General features: G+C 46.0%; 1 protein-coding gene across 2 annotated transcripts in view; it reads left to right on the top strand.

Moving 5' to 3' along the window:
• Positions 1-2577: 2577 nt before the first annotated feature.
• LOC144099077 (metabotropic glutamate receptor 5-like) overlaps positions 2578-6000 on the top strand; it is a 411956-nt gene continuing 408533 nt past the window's right edge. The window contains exon 1 of one of the 2 annotated variants that reach the window (XM_077632161.1): positions 2578-3106. The gene's annotated coding sequence lies outside the window, so the exon portion shown is untranslated. The remainder of the gene's footprint in view (positions 3107-6000) is intronic. The other variant, XM_077632160.1, reaches the window with a different exon arrangement.

The following is a 6000-nucleotide window of genomic DNA, read 5'->3' as shown; positions in this document are numbered from 1 at the left end:
TGTCTTAACCAACAATTAAATTAGTATCTTGGTGTTGACATCTCGGGTGCCCTTAACTGGTCTACCCATATAACGCGGATAATTAACAATGTTACCAAAACTCTCGGCTACCTTCGTCGTAATTTTGCGTCTAGCCTCGCCAGCAAATTACATTACTAGCTTGTAAACCATTGATTCCGCCAAAGTACACATATCCGATCTGAGACACCGCTCAACTTAACCTAACCAACTGTATTGAACTTGCTCAAAATCGCGCCGTTCGATTCATCTACTAAAACTACTTATACTCCACCAGTGTTACTTTCCTCAAAAATAATGCATGCCTACCTAACCTCAAGCAACGCTGTATAGTTGCAAGGTTATGCTTGTACCACAACTTTCCTAACAACTGTCCTATCCAGCCTGCTTATCCTTCTTCAGCCCGCACAAGCCACCGCAGGGCCGTTTACCCACCTAATGCTCACACCGTGACCCATCTTCATTCCTTCTTCATCCAAAGAGCACGTGACTGGAGCAGTCTTCCTACTAGTACCATCCTTCATACAAACCAAGACCATTTCAAGAAGGTCATCGAAGCAATGTTTTATTAACAGCAGGCTGCTAACCCACCCCTCATGTGAAGCCCCCACCCAAGGGCCCTTCAGGTATCTGTAATAAAAAAAAAATAATAGCGTAGAACTGCGTTGCCATACCCCTATTCTTCTCCGCGGTTACATATGCGACAACCACGCCCTCCTATTCTCCTCTGGATAACCTTCCTTCACTGCGCGACGCAATGCTGCCAAACGTCTCAAGACGAAACGGCATGAGCCTTTCTTTTTGCCGCTTCCACAAACGACAACGGCCACTCTGAGGTCATATTGCAAGCAAACGCAAGACCGCGCGCACTGAGTTCCGTTGAGGCGGCAATCCGGGAAGCGAAACTGGCAGCGGTAGCCCCGGCCCGCCCGTCTGGGCCTCAGGTGACGCGAGAAGTGTGATACAAAGAGCAGGGCGGGGCGATCGACGCCAGAGGCGCTCATAGCCGTTGAGTTATGGTGTGAAGCCGCCAACAAGGATTATTTTTTCTTGTCTCGTAATGAGTGTTAGAAATTTGTATGGCTTTTTTTTTCTTGGTTAGACTCTTTGGAGGACGATCTACAATTCTCCAAACACAACAAGCTTCCTAAAAAAATGGTAATTAACGTATTTAGTTAATTAGCAAAGTAATTAAATCATTCTTTCTCTCGTCTGGTTCCCGCCGTAGTATCCAAAACAGACTCCGGGCTAAAATAAATCTACTGCAAGTTACCATTTTAAAAAAAAAATGTGCCTTCCAAAAAAGAACGCGGTATAATGTCACATGCAGGTATTGGCAAGCTACAATTGCTATATGTCAAAGGCGGGATCGTCAGAGCTCTGTATCACAAGTGAGTGAGCTTTCCGCGCAGAATATGCCTGTACAGGAGACGGTGCTCTTTCAGTCATCGCATATAGTCCACGGGGACAGTGGTGCGCCTCTGCATTTAAGTTCTGGTTCCCTGATGGGTACCTTTTCTGTATTTTGAAGTAAGGGCCCATATAAATGCACGAATGCGTAGGAAGCAACAAGGCCCTGATAAGACTCGTTCAGCGACCCTGGTACTTCACTATAATACCAGCAGGTGTGTGAGAGTGTTCTAGTCGTTTCGAAGAATCAAAATGAAATGAGATCAAAACCACTAGAATTTCCGTCTTTGTTTGGGGGCGAATAAAAGATACGAAATTGAGTATTGTTGTTCGATATCAATTGATATAATGGTCCCCGACAGCCATTGTCTATATGGGGAACACAGGAGGAGTTTTGGCCTACGACATGGAGCTTTACCAACGTCGTTTTCTTTTTCCAGAGTCCGCCATTATGATCCCTCTGCTGAAGAACTTTGGCTGTGTAATTACGTACGCACTCACATCCTGCATTGACTGGGAACGAAAGGTCCAGAACAAGCATAAGATTTATCGATGCCCGAAAATGAAAAAAAAAAGCTTTAGTAAGCGTTGTTCTATGCATCAAACACAAGACAAAACTGAAATCACCTTAGCCCCAACACAATCCAACCCAACCCAGGCCAACGGAACTCATCTCAATGCGACTCAACTAATGCCAACCCAAATCAACACAACTGCTCTGTGACAAATCTGCACAGGGTACAGTCAGAGTACGGCTGTAGTAAGGTCCACTTGGAAAGTTTAGCTTCAAGACAGGGTTATATAGTTTTCAGGTACACGGCGGAGCGAAGCAGGGAACGAAAGGTAAAACCGCCGCAGCTTTGTAACTGCTCCCTTGAGCCAAATGCCTTCCGTTCTACGCAGACGGGGCTAAGAAAAACGCCGCCAGTTCGCAGCCAGAGGTCAGCGGACCTACCATATCGCCTCGCCACGAATAATCAGGCGACACCGCGTTCTCGGCCGCTGGTTGGTTGCCCCGATGCCCGCGCTACGGCGCCACCTACGAAGCCGTCCGCGCGCCGGAGGGCGGCATTCGCGGCGCGCGTTGCTCGGCGGCGCTGGCATCGGCGCACCACCCTCTTCCAATCCGGCTTCCTTTTTGGCCGCGTTGTTTCAAGCTGCCGGCGCGCAGAGAGCGGAGACCCCGGAGCTTCTTCACATCATCGGCGGCCCGCCACAGCCGGATCCCCTCTCGGGCTTTCTTCTCCGCCCTCTCTTTCCTCTCTCCCGCCGCGAGGGACTCGTTCTTTGCTTCGCTCGCGCCGACTACACCGGTGGTGGCCACTGCGTTGTCCGAGCGGAGAACGCGGCCCGGAGCGCGCTTTTGAAAACGCCGCCGCTCCCAGCCTTCGGACAGCAGCTATATTTGAGCACGTTGTTCACGAGTAACAAACCGTGTTGTCTCAGCGGAGTGACGGTGACGACTATCTGGATCTGGGCACAGAACGATGTGCTGCTACGACGGTGCCGGAGTCTTGTGACATCGCCGCAGTTACTCCGGCCACATCCAATGCTGCCAGCGCTTCGCGTTGTCTGCGGAGCGGTCGCCAGCTGCCAGTGACTGGTTTATCGCTGCGCCACCACCCGAAACTTTGATAAGAGACCCGGGGATTATCACTGACGAGCCGCCTGCTGCCAGGTAAGCTGCGTGTCATGTATTTGGGGTGCGAGTGTGCGCTGGTTTACCACGGCGGGAATTAACTGTGTGATCTGGCGTTCTGGGTTATCTTGAGTAAATCTTCTCGAGCCGGGGATGTTATCTAGACCGAGCAGCAAACTTTGGGACCATGTGCTTAACCACATTTTCATGGACAAGAAGAAAGATGAACCGATGGGGACACCATATTGTGGCGATTGTCCGGTCAAGGGTGGAGAGGGATATGTGCAGGCACCCTCGGTCGATTTTTGACTTCTTTTTTTGAGTTAAACGACCGTAGATAGCTTTGAAGCAAGTTATAAAAGGAAAAAAAGAGGATGCCTCTCTTAACAATCCATTGACAGTCGACGCCACCGATATTCATGGCTTTCGTATCGCTTGTCCTTTTTTCCAGTTTGTTCTAGGCCGTGCTAACGTTGTGCAAAGAAAGTGGATTGAAATGAAAAAAATAGTGAATTAGGCAGCAAGTGATAGCATTAACGGAACATAAAGCAACTTTTTGAACTAGGAAATGATGACACGGCACAACTTCGACAAGGTAGAACTGCAAGGGTAAGAAAGGAACGCCTGGACAGCACTGGTACTTGTGCGTACAAAGGATTGAAAATGCGAAGGCAGATATCTACTACGATCTGGGAAGGGCATGCTCATTTCTTTTTTATTCCTGGAGGCTGCACTCCAGTCGAACCATAATAAAGAATAAATTTCGGGCAAACCCGTAAGATCTGCAGAAGGTGGATCGAAGAAAGGCTCTGCCACCGAATACGTGTGCTGACTAAGCCTTATAAATTCACTGATTCTGAACAACCAAGATATATCACAGGTAAAAAACGAGCTGATTAATGCGAATGATAGGGTAGGAACTACAGAAGTCAAGAAAGAGAAATTAAGAAAGCGTATAAGGGAAGTAATTGCAAAGGAATAGGAAAAGGGACAGAAGGAATAGTTTTAGTAGTAGTGCTAGTTTTAGCGCTCGTGTTGTGTCTTTCTCCCGCCTTGGTGCTCGTTTTTGGCGCTAACTACATCATGAATAGTTTTAGGAGGGGATAAAGACGATGAATGTATACACTGAGCAGCCAGGAATATATGAGGCAGGCATAGATATGACACTGGTAGTTCGGCAGATTTGTGACAGGCTTTCGTCCTGTGGTGGGAACGATATTATCGGTGTGTTAAATGCTCTTAATCATGGTGACGCTGGTAAGACCATTTAACACCGTGTTCGGGAGAGTCCGCTGACACCTCGGTCCATGCGGATCTCAAACTTGTAGAAACAATAGGTAGATTCGTGCTGCAAGCAGCCACAAAACAAACTGCCTGAAGTAATTAAGTAACGTGAAAGTGTTTATACACTGTATTTACAGCATGGCCCTTTTCTTTATAACCACGAAAAGAAGTATAAAAAGACGTTACAAGAATCGTAAAATCATAGGTCGGTAACATAAAGGCGGCATTTGTGGTTTTTTCAAAGTACGATTTCTGTTACACATGTACTGGCCATGGTAGAGGTTATTCCTAGATTAAAATTTAATTTGCCTCTCTTAAACATTCAGCTACAGCGCACATGTTCCTAAGGCCGAAAGAAAACAACAATGCTCGAACAAAAATATAAAACTTCGTAATTCTACAATTTTAAACGCATTTTGAGCTCTTAACCAAATTGGGTTTTTTACAACTATTGATACTGCGCTGCTGCTTTAAATAAAAATCATTTCGCTCAACTAACTCAGGCGATCATCTTCAAAGTCTTCAAAGTTGGCATGAAGCTCTCTTTTAAAGCAAAACCGAAAACATATGCACGGTAATTTAGGCAGAAGCGCTACTAAGCGCGCCTATTTTTACCCATTGGAGGAATAACAACAGCGGAGGCGCACAGGCGTGTGTGTTATTTTCTTGCGCCAGGATGTTTTCCAAGGTTCAAGGTACTAAATAACTTTTCCTGTTTTTAAAACAGTCTCCAGCGGAAAAAAAAATCTTTTCACAAAGTGGGTAAGAAATTCTCGGACCAACCGGTGCTCGTAGAATTTGATTTATGTGTTTTAATTCACTATAAAAATTTCTAAAATTAATAAGAGAGAAGCTTGAAAGCCTCTCGCCCTCTCCCTGGTAGAAAATATGACAGCAGTAGTTACTTAAGCTCCGTAAGGTCTCCATAAGGCCATCAACTCACCATCATAAGGCCATCATACTTATGGGGGAGACCTTAAGTGACACATTCCCTAGAGAGCCCAGATATCCCTTATAGTTGAGGTCTGCTTACAGGCAACAGTGTCACCGGGCAGATCATGTTGCTACGTAGCATGGCGACATTAACACCTCTTTACCCTTTAAAGTCCCTCATACAGCAGCCGTTGTAATAACGCCTGTTGATAATGTTGCTGTTGGATTTTCAGGCGCTGCGTTCGACTAAGCTTTTACGTGTGTTCACTGCAGAAAAGCACTCGTTTGCTATTACTAACTTTGCTGCCCAGTTCCTACTGAACCTGCCAGCCTACATGGCCTATACATTAAGCGAAAATCAATTTGGACATCGCCCTTATTTCTGCCATGCAGTTTAACTGTATGAAAGAAAAAAGAAACAGATGGTTTCAAAGATATGTGTTTTTCAAAAACTTCAGAACAGCTCTTGGAATCGCGTGTATACCGCTTCTATATGAAAAAGAGGTGCAAGCGCTGTTTAGCTGTCACAAAGCTGCACCTAAATGCCTTTATATAACTCTAGGCAGTTGAGGGTGTCTGTATATGTAACACAGTATCATAGGTTTTTCTTTCTTTCGTGCACGAACAAAGCTGGACAAGTCGTGTGATGGGTACTTTTCATCTTTCAAGCACTTTGCAAACGTTTTCTCTGAATTGAGAGAACAGCCCCTTTTCAT

This window comes from Amblyomma americanum, chromosome 7, assembly GCF_052857255.1.
Source record: "Amblyomma americanum isolate KBUSLIRL-KWMA chromosome 7, ASM5285725v1, whole genome shotgun sequence".
NCBI lineage: Eukaryota > Metazoa > Arthropoda > Arachnida > Ixodida > Ixodidae > Amblyomma > Amblyomma americanum.
This window is presented reverse-complemented; position numbering and strand designations above follow the sequence as displayed.